We start from the raw sequence: 14,781 nt of genomic DNA on the forward strand, positions 1-14,781 counted from the left end.
ATCTCCTGCTCTTCTGAGCCTGAGAGGCTGTGGCCAAGCCCCCTCCTCCCTGCCACCACCCTCCTGTTCTATCGTTAACAGAAATAACAAATAGAGCAGAAACAAATAACATACATAATAAATAATACCAGGCTCCCAAGGTTATTGTGAGAATTTCGTAAGATAATACATTAAATCCCTTAATATGCCGATGGCTGGATGGAGGTAGACAGAGCCGAGGATAAAAACACTCTCCTGCAAGGGCCAGGGCTGTGCCTTTTTAATGTGAGGAGCCCAGCACAGGGTCTGGGACATAGTAGGTGCTCAACAAATGAAGGGAGGGAAGGAGGAAGACAAACAAGGAAACAACAAGGCAGAGGCGAGGTCCTAGCAGGGCCAGGTAGGAGGCCCCTGACTTCCCCTACATGTCCCAGAATGTTAATACTTGTGACCCAGTTACCTGGAGACTCAAGGCTGAAGTAAATTCCTGGCACAGAATTTTCTGATTTCTCTGTTTGTTTGTTTTTTTCCTGAGATCCCAAGCAGCAGAAGGTAAGGAGTCGTCACCGTGTATCCGATTTACTTTCTTGAAAAGAAAGAAAATCAAGTTCCAACTGTGGGCCAGATGCCGAAACGGGCCCTTGGGGTTACAGAACTGACCGAGAGGGGTGTGTGCCCTTGGGGAAGAGAAATGGCCTCTCTATGAATTAGAGCTTTCTCTATGAATGGGGAGCGAGGGGTCCCTCCTGCTCCCCGGCTCTTTCACACTGGAGGGAAAGTGGCCCCGTGTGGCCCACCCTCTGGCTGGTCCTGGGACCACAGAAGGGAGGGAGTAATTTATGCTCAGTTTCTGCACTGTGCTCAGCCCCACTGGGAGGCGTGTTACCACATTCAACTGGGAAAGAATATGAAGCCCAGGGTGGGGCGGGAGGGTGTCCTCTGAGTGCCGGACACAAATCCTGGTCTGCGCGGGGTGGGGGGCGGCTCTGGCTAGAGAGAACAGAGGGAGGAAGGTGGTCCCTTCTGGTCCTGAAGAACAAAGTACCACAATGTTGCTTCCCTTTGGATGGGGAAAGGGAAAACAGGGTTTCCATCTCTCGGGACAGCGCCCTGTCCCCTCTGCCTCATCTTGGAAACAGGATCTCACTGCAAGGGGTAGAGAAGGAGACAGGCCTGCAGTGCTCTCGCTCGCTCTCGCTCGCTCTCTCTCTCTCTTCTATGAGACAACAGAGGAGCACAGATGGAAAGAGAAGGTTTGTGGCCTGGGAGCTAAGAGTCTGGAGGCGGGGAGGTGAGGGGTGCGGAAGTCCAGCATGTTGGAAACAGAAGCAGCTTTTTTTTTTTTTTTAAAGCTTCAGTAAGTGAGTAGGAAGAGCAAAGCAAGGGGCTGCAGCCTTCTCTTTGAAGCTGGATAAAGGAGGAAAAAGAGGGGAAGGACTAAAGATTAAAAATAGTTACTTGGAGAGGAAAGAGGTGTTCAGATGTCTTGAGGCTTATTAATGATTTTCTCTGAAGCATCATCTGTAAGTGAAATGCTCAAGTTCAACGTTTTAATAAGAGGTGGCTGCTTTTTTTTTTTTTAAAGGAAATGAGATGTGGATCGGTTTACTTGCTAGGGAAACACAAGCAGATACCACAGGGTTGCATCTGGGGAGTCCATATGTGGAAGGAGCCCTGGTTCTACAACATTGGGTTCAGATCCCAGTTTTGCTGTGTGACTGTGACCAACTTGCTCAAACTCTCTGAGACCCAATCCTTTCAAATGGGATAAGTTGGAGCTCATTGTGCCTATCTGCTAGAGATGTCAAGAAAATCAAATAAGACATCATCTCTACATAGCCTTTCATAGAATAGGTACTAAATAAATAGATGTGTCCCCTAGTGTGGGCTCTCCAAAAACTGTTCTAAATGTAAGCAAGGCCCTCTGTTGCCACTTGGTTGCAGCATACCTGAATTCAGGATGGGACAGTAAGAACCAGGACTCACTGTGGGCCCCTAAGATAGTCTCAAATTTTTCCCGCAAAGTAGGAATGTCTACCTCCAAGCATCCCTGAACACTCCTCTGTGTTCTCAGAAACCCCTCCAATCCCAGGATTAACTACAGCAGTAATTAATGCCGTGGGGTTTTAAAACCATTCTTCGGTTTTTGTTTTTTGTGGGGTTTTTTTGTTTTTCTCCTGCATGTGTTTTTATCTAATTTGAACCTCACGAGAACCCTGTGGGGTATTGAGGAGAGTTTTGGCATTTGTTCCACTTTGGAGGTGATAAAACAGATTCTGACAAATTCAGGGACTTTCCCGGTCTCACCATCTGGTCGTTGGTGGAGCAGAGCCCCGAGCCTGAGGCCTCTCCCCGACACCACAGCTGTCTCCCATGAGCAGGTCTGGCCAGCACAGCTTACCAGTAACTGAGTATCTGCTCTGAGAGAAAATGGGGCCTCTCCCTTCTAGGCCAAGGGGAATTGACCTTCCCCAGTGGTCAGAGGTTTACTCTGCATCTTCTGGAGAGTGTTTTTGCATTACAATGCTAGGCTGCCCTAAGGAAGGGCCACAGGGCTGGGCCCTGTGGCTCAAACTATGGTGCCAGAACCGGATTGTCTCCTAGCTCTGGAGCCTGGAAGTCCAAGGTCACGGGGCGGCAGGTTGGTTCCTTGGTGTACAGATGCCTTTCTTCTCATTTCTTCCCATCATCTCCCCTTCATGTCTGCTTCTGTGTCCACATTTCCCCCTTTTTATAAGGACACCAGTCATATCGGGGTAGCCTCACCCTAATGACTTCATTTTATTTTATTTTTAAAGATTTTATTTATTTATTTGAGAGAGAGAAAGAGAGAATGCAAGAGAGATAGAGAGAACGAGCACACAAGCAGGGGAGGAGCAGAGGGAGAGGAAGAAGCAGGCTCCCTGCTGAGCGGGGATACCAGTGTGGGGCTTGATCCCAGAACCCTGGGATCACCACCAGACGGATGGCAGACGCTTAATCGGCTGAGCCAGCCAGGTGCCCCCTAATGACTTCATTTTAACTTGATTACCTCTGTAAGGACCCTGTCTCCAAATAAGATCACATTCTGAGATACTGAGAGTTAGGACCCCCCAACATATCTTTTTTTGGGGAGGGAGACAATTTTCAATCCAGAAAAACTATCACCTCCCTTTTGCAAATGAGGAAACCAGTTCGGAGAGGTGAAGTCCCATGGCCAAAGTCACACAGCTAGGAAAAGAGACGGCCACCAGCACTGATATGGCCAGGCCTCCGTGGAGCCCACCACCTGCCATGGGCACCAAGGGCACAGAGCTGCAGAGTTGCCCCTCGAGGCTGGGTCAAGGATTAGAGAAGGGAAAGGGAGAAGGGGTCCCCTCCCTCCCTGCTGCTGCCTCCACAGGTTGGGGGGAGTGAACAGGAGAGGGGAAGAGTGACAAGCAAGGAGTGAATGGGAAGGGGAGGAGAGGAAGGGAGGCAGCCAGCTCACAGGGCCGGGCTGGGGGTACCAGGCAAGTTCCCAGAGGGTGGGGGCCCACCCCCCTTCCCTGGCTCCCCGAGGCTGGCTCCTGTGCCACATTCTCAGTGCAGAGCCTGAGCAGGTGCTGGAAACGGCTCCCACTTGTGACTTGTAACATGAAGTTGTTTTTACTCAGACTCCTGAGTCCTGTTTCCCAGTTTCTTAATGGCCTGGTTCCTGCCTTGCAGTCCCAGAAAAGGACCCCCGAAGTCAAGAATGAACTCCGCTATACACGCCACTGCCCTCACTCACACACGCTGTCCCTGAAGTCCTTTCCCAGGACAGAGGAGCTGGGGGCAGGAAGGGAGGAGAGAGGCAAGAGCCCTGTGGGGGCTGTAAGAAGGGCCGTGGGACAGAGGCAGCCGAGCACCAAAGGCATTTTCCAGCATGATGACATCCGCCTGTTGTTCCACCCCACGCTCTGCAGACTGCCCCTCTACGTCTGCCCCACTCACCCAGGCAACAGAACTCCCCAGAAACACTGCAAGAGCAGACAGGTCCTGTTAGGCATCACTGTATTCCTTTGTCTGGGTTGTGCCCCCAGAGCGTGGGGAGACCCTATGCTCTGCACTCCCCCACAGGGCCCAGCTGGGCAGTCATCCAAGAGCCAAGTTATCATAAGAATTCACCAGATAGGGCGCCTAGGTGGCTCAATGGGTTAAAGCCTCTGCCTTCGGCTCAGGTCATGATCCCAGGGTCCTGGGATCAAGCCCCGCGTGGGCTCTTTGCTCCGCAGGGAGCCTGCTTCCTCCCCTCCTCTCTCTGCCTGTCTCTCTGCCTGCTTGTGATCTCTCTCTCTGTGTCAAGTAAATAAAATCTTTAAAAAAAAAAAAAAAAGAATTCACTAGATAACACAGGAAGGTGCTCAGCCAACATGAAAGGTGCTGTGCAAAGTAGTGTTCACAGGTGGACGGTGACAGGTTCGTGCTCAACGGACGTGTGAAAGAAAGGGTGAGATCTAGAACGAAAACTCACCAGCAAGCCGCAAATCTTTCCAGAGCCACGGCTGTGCCCTCTTAATGTTACCATCCCCACACAGCTCTGGTGCACAACAGATGCTCTGCAAATGAAAGAAGGAAAAGAGTAAGAAAAAGAAAGAACCATGTTGCAAAGAGCAGGTCATGTCCCTTGAAAAAAAAAACAGTAACTTATATTCATTGCGTGCCAGACGCTATTCCAAGATGCTTCGTGTAAATGAGTCAGCTTAAGGCTCATGACATGCTGTGAGGTAGGACGTGTCACGAGCCCACCTTATATATGAGGAGGACCAGTCACAGAGCAATCACATCACTTGCCCGAGATGCTCCAGCTGGCAGGTGGCCAAGCAGGACTGGAAGCCAGGGGCTCAGCGGTAGGTATTAAGGCTTCTCCTGTGCCCCCAAACCACCTCTCCTCACACAGCCGTGTCTCAGGAGAGCCAGGATGACTGCGCCCAGGAGGCAGACAGAACCATCACCCCACCCCCCATATAGGACAGCTCCTGCGTTAGCCTGACCGGTCTGTGCCGTCACCATCGCTAGAAAGCTGTGGGAAGAGACAGCCTCCCTCCGATTTTGCCTCGTGCTAACCCCATCCAAAAAAGAGGGGCCAAATCTGCCTAGCTTTTTCTCCTCCCTGGTCAGCTCAGTGTCACCTGCTTGAAAACACTTTGAACCACCTCTGTTCCTTCCCCTGTGAGATGCCCCTTTACCCTCTTTTTTTTTTTTTTTAAGATTCCATTCATTTATTTTAGAAACAGAGAGAGAGAGCAGGGGGAGGGAGAGGGGGAGCGGGGAAGGGAGAACTCCAAGCAGACTCCAGGCGGAGCGCAGGGCTCGACATGGGGTTCGATCTCACGACCCTAAGATCATGAACTAAGCAGAACCAAGAGTTGGATGTTTAATCAACTGAGCCACCCAAATCCTACCTATCCCTCAAGACATTCCAAACACTCATGCGTCCACAAGGCTTGCTCTGATCTCACCTTGCCTATCCCATGTGTACCTGTTGCCCGCAACTGGGAGCTCCTGGAGGGTGGGGTCTTGTCTGGCTCATCTCCAGAGCCCCAGGACCCTGACACCATGTGTCTGGCACAGAGTCAGTGTTCAGGTGTAGTTACTAAACTAAAAGTGTGATGCCGCTTTATAGTGAGCATTAGCTCTCCATTGCTGGGTAACAAATTCCACCAAAGTTAGCAGTTTCAAACACACACTGATTGTCTCACGGTTTCTGTGGGTCCAGAACCCAGGCTCAGCTTGGTCGGGTCCACTGGCTTTCGGTCAGTCATGCAGCTGAATAAGGTATCAGTTGGGGCTGCACAACTTAAAGGCTCAAAAGGGGTTGAATCTGCTTCCAGCTCCCTCACATGACCCTCAGCAGGAGCCCTCTCTGGCGGTTGGCTAGAAGCTACCTTCCCTTCCTTGCTTTCTGAATCTTCTCATGGGGCAGGTCATGACAGGGCAGCTTGCTTCCTCCCAGTGAGCAAGTGAGAGGGTTGCTTGTCTTTGCAAAACAACCCTGGAAGGAACACTCCAATGCTTGGGGTATTGTTTGCAAGACTAAGCCCCGCCCAAACCCAGGGGGGAGGGTTTACCCAAGCATGAGACCCCTTGGAGGCTGCGATTACTGGGAGCCCTTCTAGCAGGCTGTCAATCCCAAAGGGAAAAGCATTTCGTAGGACATTATTTGCCAAAGCGGAGCTGGTCCAGAGGAGGGGATGGTCAGAATGAAGGGAACACATGGGGGGAGGGCTGTGAGTCTTTCCACTGCGTGAAAATATAAGGTCTTCCATGTTGGCTCAGTTCCTGGACCACAGTGGGTGACCAGCTGGCTGGTGACCAGCTGCCACTGGTACGGGTGTCTCAAGGTACAGACGTGCTCCTGGTCCCTGAATGCCCGCTGTTGAATGCTTGCCGGCCTGCTCACCTTCCCTTAATACAATAACATTCCCACATAGCATACCCCTTTGTACAAGGCACTTTCAGGTTCATTTCTTCACTTTCCTTCTTCCCGTCCTCAGCAGGTAGTTCTGGTATTCCCATTTTACAGCTGAAGTAACTGAGGCCCGCAACAAAAGTCAAGATCATAGAGCCTAATGAATGGCAGAGTCAGAGTTGAACCCTGTCTGACAGCCTCAAGTTTATCTCGACTTTTAAAAACTTACTTCTGTATCAAGACAGTCCCACCTTTAAGTGCAAGAAGTTCTACACAATTTTAGCTTACCATGAGAACAGGGCTCTTCTATTCATTTCTTCAAAACTTAAGGTCAAGGCAGAGTCGTCTTCCCCAGACTCAGCTTCAGTGACCACATGCTCCCTCGCCACCTGAAATCAAGTCCAACCCCCGGAGGGGCCCCAGCACCAGCCCTGGGGACCTCAAAGGGACCTCCGGGCATCAGGAGTTCCAAGTTTTGGAGATGGCTCCTTCCTTCCCTTCCTCCACACCGGTGCCCTCTCCCCAGAATATTATATTCTGAATATCCAAAATATTATATTCTCCCCAGAATCCCTTCATAGAAACAATTCTCAGTCAAGAAGACAGCGAGGCTTGGTATGCTGGGCTGGATTTGGGATTTGCGGGGACAAGTATCTAGCTGTGACATCTTAGCTCTCAGCTCTCTGAGGTTTCGTAGGAAGGTCATCCTGCTGTGGTTTGGGGTGCCAATATTAGGGCGATGGGATGGTGTTCAATGAGCTTGTCCTGAGAAAACCATAGAGAAAACCATCCCCAGAGGACAAGGGCAAGGCGTGCTCTGAAGGAAATGGACTCTTGATCAGTTATCCAAGGGGGATGGTCTTGGGCAGGTAGGAGGGGAGCCCCCACATCTACTAGACACTTCCTCTCTTGGATCTGGGCCTCATGGAGGGGAACTCAATATGTACTTCAAAATCAGAGCAACAGGATGATGTGGGAGACAGAATATCTGCTCCCCAAAGATGTCCACACCCCCATCCCTGAAACCTTTGAATACATTACCTTCACATGGCAAAAAGGGCTTTGTGGATGTGATCAAGGATCGCAAGGTGGTGAGATGATCCTGGATTATGTGGATGGACCCAGTGTAATCACAATGTAATCACAGTCTCTTCCAAGAGGGAGGCAGAGGCCAAGGTCAGGAGATGAGCCAATGGAAGCCGAGGTCAGAGTGATGAGACCGCCAGCCAAGGAATGCTGGCAGCCCGTGGATGCTGGAAAAGGCAACAACATAAATTGCCCCCTAGAACTCCCCAAAAGAAGGCAGTCCTACTGACACTTTAATTTTAGCCCACTGACTTCCAAAATCCAGAACTATGAGATCATACATTTGCGCTGTTTCAATCCACTAAGTTTGTGCTAATTCAATGCCATGGCAATAGAAAACTCATACAGCTCGTATCCATTATGAGGAAATCGGCCAGGAGACAGAGTGGGCCCACAGCACAGCTCTGAAACCCAGCTGTCTAGGACATGTTGCTCTGGTTTACTCCCCTCTGGGTCACCCAGAGCCCATGCGCTACAGTCATGTACCCACACTAGGGCCAGAGAGCTCAAGGGACAGTCTCTATGGGGGTCAGGTGGCTATGGCATAGGTGATTACCAGACCCCTCCCCCTGAAGAGGAGGTGACTCGCCTGGGAGGGCCAGTCTCTGCTGTCTGGTGAGAGAGCCTCTGGAAATGCCCACCTTGGAGGATCAGTCTTATTTCATCTAGGAAATCTTTCAGCGTCCCCCCTCCCTGCCATCCCCTCTGGCGAAGACTGCCGCCAGAGTCCTCAGTTCCAGGGCTCTACACACAGGGGGCTGCCCACCAGGAGACCTAAGGAGATCGTCCAAGTTGCCAAAAGCCTCAAGGGCAAGTCATGGGGAGGCTGCTTCTCTCCACTCTGCCCAGCCCAGCTTTGGCCAAGCCCACAGCAACTCCCCTTCCTCGCTTGTCCCCATAGGTCACAGCTCACGGCTGCCCTCTGGCTTCAGCTCTCAGACTCTCCAACAAACCCTGCCAGGATTATAAAGGTCACATCTCATCTGGGGGCCCTCTGGAGGTTGTCCAGAAGCTGTCAAAGTCCAGGTGGCCGGTCTAGAGAGGCAGAGCAGGGGGAGAGGGTCTAAGGGCTGCCTGAGAAAGGGACAGGCTTCCGTGAGCCAACACAGAGCAGGCCTGGGGGCCCCCCAACTGGGGATGGTTTCCAGGTGCCAGATCTGCCTCCCTCTCCTCCACTCAGATCCCTGCCCCACATCAGGCGCTCAGAAGCACAGGCTGAACGGGGGCCATACCTTCTAGACTCGAAACTGGGACACACATTGGCGTAAGAAACAATCTGGCAGATGGAGTCTGATTTCAGAATTACCAGCCTTTTTTAGGACACTGCAATCAATGGCGAGAACAATAGGACAAAATATTTAAAATGTAAAATATGGTCCCTCACCATAAATCTCACCATGATGAAGCTCCCAATAACTCTCACCCCTGCAAAACTCCCTGAGGGCAAAGATCATGTTAACTCACCACTGGGATGCCACTGGGCTGCGAAGATCTTATGCTAGACATTTTGTAAATCTGTGATGGGAGAGGGGGAAAGAGTGCACTTGGACAAGACCCAGGCCCATGCCTGGGGGAGCAGTCTCAGACCTCAGGCCTGACCACCACACCCCCAGCTGTATGGGAAAGACTGGAGTCCCGCATGTCACCCTCTTGCATCCCTCTAGGTTAGACAAGTGACTCACTCTCCAGGGTTCCTCTCTCTGCCCTTGCTTGGGGACGCATGCTGAGTCCCACTGGAACCGTACCCCTCAGGGCCAGCCAGTCCCAGAAGGAGCTGGAGGTTTCTGAGCAACTAAGGCAGCTGCAGCCCTGGGGAAGGGGCTTCTTTGGGGGTCGGATGGAGCAGGAGCTGCAGGGCAGCGTGGAGGTGACAGGAACAGTGGGGAAGGGGAGGACACCCTCCCAGGATGCCACTTGTAATGGACAGAACTGTCCCTCCAAACTCGATATGCTGATGAAGCCCGGTCGCCAGTGGGACTGTATTTGAAGATAGGCCTTTATTATTTTTAAAGGTTTTAAGATTTTATTTATTTATTTAACACACAGAGAGAGAGAGAGAGAGAAAGAGTGCACAAGCAGGCGGAGCACAGGGAGAGGGAGAAGCAGGCCTCCCACTGAGCAGGGAACCCAATGTGGGGGTCGATTATAGGACCCTGGGATCATGATCTGAGCTGAAGGCAGACGCTTAACCGACTGAGCCAGCCAGGATCCTCATGAGATGGGCCTTTAAAGAGGCCATTAAGGTAAAGTGAGGTCATATGAGTGGGGCCCTGACCCAATAGGACTGGTGTCCTTAGGAGAAGAGGAAGAGACATGGGAGGAGTTGTGCACAGAAAGTAGCTCTCTGAAGCCAGGAGCGAGGCCTCAGGAAAAACCAGCCCTACCAGCACCTTGATCTCGGGATATCCAGCCTCCAGAACCATGAGAAACAAATGTCCATTGTTTAAGCTGCCCGGCTGGTGGTGATCTGCTCTAAGACACCACCCGAGGTGACAAGGTGCTCAGAGAGTGCGAGGGGTCAGGGAGGCACGGGCTCAAGTGCCCAGTGACCTTTGCCAGGGAGCCCCCATGGGCAACATGGGTCCACATCAGTCCTTGGGGTCCAGTCCAAACTCCTAGCCCAGCTGCCCCCAGGTGACCAAAACATCCTCGGGGCGCCTGCACCCCCCTGCTTATCGTTCCATCTTACTGACTCTCAGGCCAAAGACTATGGTTTCTCAAGTTTCTCGCGTTCCAACGCATGCTTCCCTCGACTGGCCTATGTCTCCCCAGAGTGGCCTGTGGCCATACCCTGGGCATGTGTGGACTCAGGAAAATGGCCGGGGATTCTCCACTTTTTGCTGTTATCCAAACCCAACAGGCCATGGGCCCAGGTGCCAGAACTCTGGCCCCAGCATCGCCTCAGGTTGGGGCGGCCTGCTTCACTGTCTCAGGAGCAAGGCCAAGAGACTGGCCCCCAAGGCGACTCCGGGAGTCCCAGGGGTACTTCATGGTTAATGAATGATGCTCTCGGATGAGAAACGCCCCCCAGGGAGCTGATGCAGGGACTGTGGCTGAGATCCAGCATTCCCATGGGAGGTTCTGGCTTACAGAACTTCCCAGGCAACAGTTCAAAGCTGCAGAAGGTATTGAAGGTATGACTGGTCCCTGCCCAGACCTTCCCCAACATAGGACTCGTCTCTCTGGAGGCTCCTTGTTCCTTCTCAGAGGTCCTAAAAATAAAGTTCTAAAGACAGAGTTATTCTGGTCTCAATGCGAAGCAGAGCCCTGGGAAAGAAAGGGGCTCTCAGGTTTCATGGCTGGGGCCAGAGGACAGGGCAAGGACAAAGGTGGCGGAGCTCAGCACCCACAGGTGGAACTTCAGAGTCATGCAGAGGAGGCCAAGACCACCAGCCCAGAGAGGGGTCAGGGCCATGCATGAGCAGTCCTCCGAGACGAGGCATGATTCCACCAGCCAGAGCAGGGAGACAACTTTGGACTGGATCTCATCTAGCCCTAACCCCAGCCCCAAGGCTCCAGGGAGTGTCTAACTGATGCCCAGGCTCCCTGGAGATCTAACTCCTCAGGTTGAAGGCCTCAGAACAACCCAGAAGGGCCAATGCCATTCCCAAGCCCCACAGCACACACAGCAGCCACATCCTTGCCTGGCCAGCTCCAGCTCAAATGTAATCCTGGGATTACAGATGATCCAGAAAGATCAGAGAGGGAGGATACCAGAAAACAGAGAAGGGAAAGGTTAGCCAGTGAGAAGTCCAGTGAGGGGTTTTGAGAACAGGGGCGCAGGGACCATGCCCCCTGTGCCTCCTGCAGAAATTGACACTGTGCCCCACACTTAGTAGTAAATTCTATGATTTGGTTGGCCACAACGGGCCCCACCCCAACCCGAACTGCCCCCCCCCCACCCTTCTAGGGTGGAAAGAACATAGAAAGATGTACAAACCGGGCATTTGAAATTGGGCCACTAGAGGGCGCTCCAGGACAACAGCTGAGTCTGGGCAGCCCTTGTCCAGCGTAGGAGTTTAGAATAAAGACAAACTTGGAGTTTGTTTACTCATTCAATACACATCCACTGAACAATTACACTGTATCAAGTGCTGTGAAGTATTCAGAAGGCTCGAGAAGTGACCCCTGCCCTCAAAGGGTCATCTCAGAAAGGTAAGAAGTGTAAACAAATAATAATGTATCCTTATGTATCTACTGGTAACTCATTTGAGTGTTAATTTTCACACGCTGTTCCTTCTACCTATAATGCTTGTCCCTCTTTCATATCCGCACACCTTACCCCCTCTTGCGTGTCTTTGCTCAAACGTCACCTTCTCTTGGAGCCTGTCTCACCCACCTCATTGTGAAGCCTCTGACATTCATGAGCCCTCTCTGCTTTCTCCCATGGTAGTCCAAAATCACCCACAACCTTCACAGTGAACACACGTGTTGTCTCCATCATCCGTGTCCCCGCAGAGCTCCGTGATGGTGGAAGGTTCTATCTGTCATGTTTATTGAGAGACAATGCAGAGGACAATGCTTCACACACGGTACATACTCAAAAACTATTTTTTAATATAAATAAGACAGGTGAAAATTCTAATTAGGCCCCAGTAAACCAAGAGGCCAGTGGTCAGCCAGCCAGTCTCGATGAGGTTTGGAGGCTCTGGGTGAGGTGGGCATTGTGTGTGGTTGGCGTCTTCTCAGAGGTGGTAACAGTTAAGCCAGTCTTGAAGGAGGAAGAGCAGTTCATAGGTTGGAGATGGTGGACAGGGCTTACAGCAAAGGGAACGGCTTGTGCAAAGGCCCAGAGGCCAGGCCTGCAGGGCGCTAGGTATGGCCAGGCCTAACGAAGGTCAGACCTCCTGCTATATGCCAGGGGCCAAGGGTGGGGGGGCAAGGGGAGGGAGGGGGTGGTACACAGGTGAGGGGGAGCAGCCACAGCCAGGGCTCCTGAGCAGTGGCCAGGCCCTTCCCTCTGCGTGCCCTGCTGTCGTCCCTCAGCCCACATTCCCATGGCCCACTTCCAGCTCTCGGAGTGGGTCCCGCTTGCCTGTCTTGCTGCCTCGGGCTTCCTGACAAGGGGCACCCTCTACCACTCCGGGTTCAGTTATATCCTCCCTTCTGAGGCTGCCAGCAAGAAACCAACTGCACAGCTCAGAAAACAATCCATCATTTTGTCATAACATTTCCATTTCAAATACTTCCTTTCCAAGCTTCTCTCTGGCCAAAGCTTCCTCTCATTAGCATGAGAGGATCTGGCTGGCAATTGAGTGACAGGGGTGGGAGAGAGGGACAGGAAATGGGGCTGGACTCAGAGGTGAGGCCTCTGCCTGCGTGAGTACAGGGGCAAGGAGGGGTGCAGGGCTGGCATGCGTGCCTGTGTGTGTGTGTGCACATGCGCATGCTCGTGTCTTTGTGAACTTGTGTTTCTCAGCACTCATGATTCCTGCTACCCAGCCATAGATTTGCCCGCTCATGTAACAAAGCACAAGCCACCCTTGGGTGTCTGCTCAGCCTCCACGGCATGCCAGGAATCCCCCAGGGTGCTGAGGAGTCAGAGATGTGAGATGCCTGTTCATCAGAGACTCTGGCAGAGCCCCCATGTGTAAGTGAATAAAAACAACAGGAGAAGTGGGTTGTAAAGATCCCTACTGAGCAATTGAGAAGCCAGAAGAGAAGTCTGGTGGAGTGGGGTGTCACCTCAGGGGACACTTGAGCTGATCTTGAAGGATGAGGAGCAATTCACAGGTCAGGGAGAGTGGAAAGAACAACTACCGAAAGGAGCAGCAGGTACAAAGGCCTAGGGGCCAGTCATGGTCAAGGTCATGGTCATGGTCATGGTCACGGTCAGGTAGGGCCAGGAGCAGCCACAGAGGCTTCTTCAACCACGTGCTCCCTGCCCCAGTTCTCACAGGCAGATAGTGCAGGTGGGAGAGCAGGAGTGAGCCGCCCGGCCCTGCAGGAACCTGTGCCCAGCATCACGTCTCCCCACTGGCCTCCAGCTTGCCCCTCTTTACAAGCAAATGGCAGATGTGCTGACAGCCCTTCCAAGTCTGCGTCCTCACCTGGCAGACCACCACCACCACCACTACCCCGCCCCCGCCCCGCCACAGTGAACCCAGCCTGGTGCAGAGCCCTGCGTGCCCTCCCCCAGAACCTTAAATCCCTGGAGCCTGCTCCCCACCCCCACCTTCTCTCCCTATCATTGTCCTCCCACACCCGCTGAGTTTTTCCCCAGGAACAGCAAAGAATGGGGAGTGTTCTGGGCTTCCAACCAGGAGGGAGAAGATGCAGAGGGGGCCTGAATGTGGCGGATGGGTGCATGGTTGGAATGATCAAAGAGGAAGGGGGAAACCAGTTGCAAGCAGCTCCCCTCTTGAAGACCTCACTGATCAAATCATTGGTTCATTCACTCATTCATTCAGTCATACTCGAAGAAGGCATTCTGTGAATTAGGGGCTCAGGATATCAAAATGAGAGCTGCAGTGTGTGTCCTCAGGGAGCCCACAGTCAGTGAGGGAGAAAGACAGGAAACAAATGTTAGAACGCTCTGCACTATGCTAAGGGGAGCGCTGGGCAGAGAGGTCTTGGGGAGCCCCAAACCCAGCCTGGTCAGAAGCATCCTGGAGAGATTTGCACCAGCTGAAGTTCAAAGGGCAAACAGAAGCTGGACAAAGGGATCTGGGTATGGAGAACATGGCAGACAGGGCATCCTCTGAAGCTAGGAGAAATCCCAGGAGGGGCCGTCTCACTACTTGCTCAGGACAGGGACTACAACTGGGGTCAGGTGGGCCGGGGGTGCTGCAGTGGGGGACCATTCGGTCCTAGCTTCCCATTTATGAAAGTCATCCTGTATGGGCTTTCTGGAAGTTTGGATGTTTAAAATGCAATTTACTAAGTGTAGACCATTGAAATATGACACAATTTTTGTGAGCTTGTTTGGCATTTTTTTTTTTAATCTACAAGAAGCCTAAAAATAATGAGAGTGGCCCAGTTCTGTCTCATTCTTGGCAAACAGGCAGTATTGGTCTTGGATAAGAGAAGTGAGGCTTAGAGAAGTTGTCCAAAGCCAGAACTTACTCCTTGGCACATGCTGTCCTCCCCAATCCTGTAAGACCCAGGCACCAAGGCCCACCCTCTATTCTTAAAGTCCTGGAACATTCTCCTGTAGTCTCTGCCCCAACCCACCCGCAGCTCCTCAGGTCACCTGGGACTACAGCCTGAGCTCTTCCTCCCCCACATCCTCCCACCACCCCCACAGCCCAACCCCCGCTCCTTCCTGGCCAGAGGCCACTGGGTGCCCAGCCACAGACCCAGGT

Source organism: Lontra canadensis, unplaced genomic scaffold (genome assembly GCF_010015895.1).
Source record: "Lontra canadensis isolate GAN:19392208 unplaced genomic scaffold, GSC_riverotter_1.0 scaffold75, whole genome shotgun sequence".
In the NCBI taxonomy this organism is placed as follows: Eukaryota; Metazoa; Chordata; class Mammalia; order Carnivora; family Mustelidae; genus Lontra; species Lontra canadensis.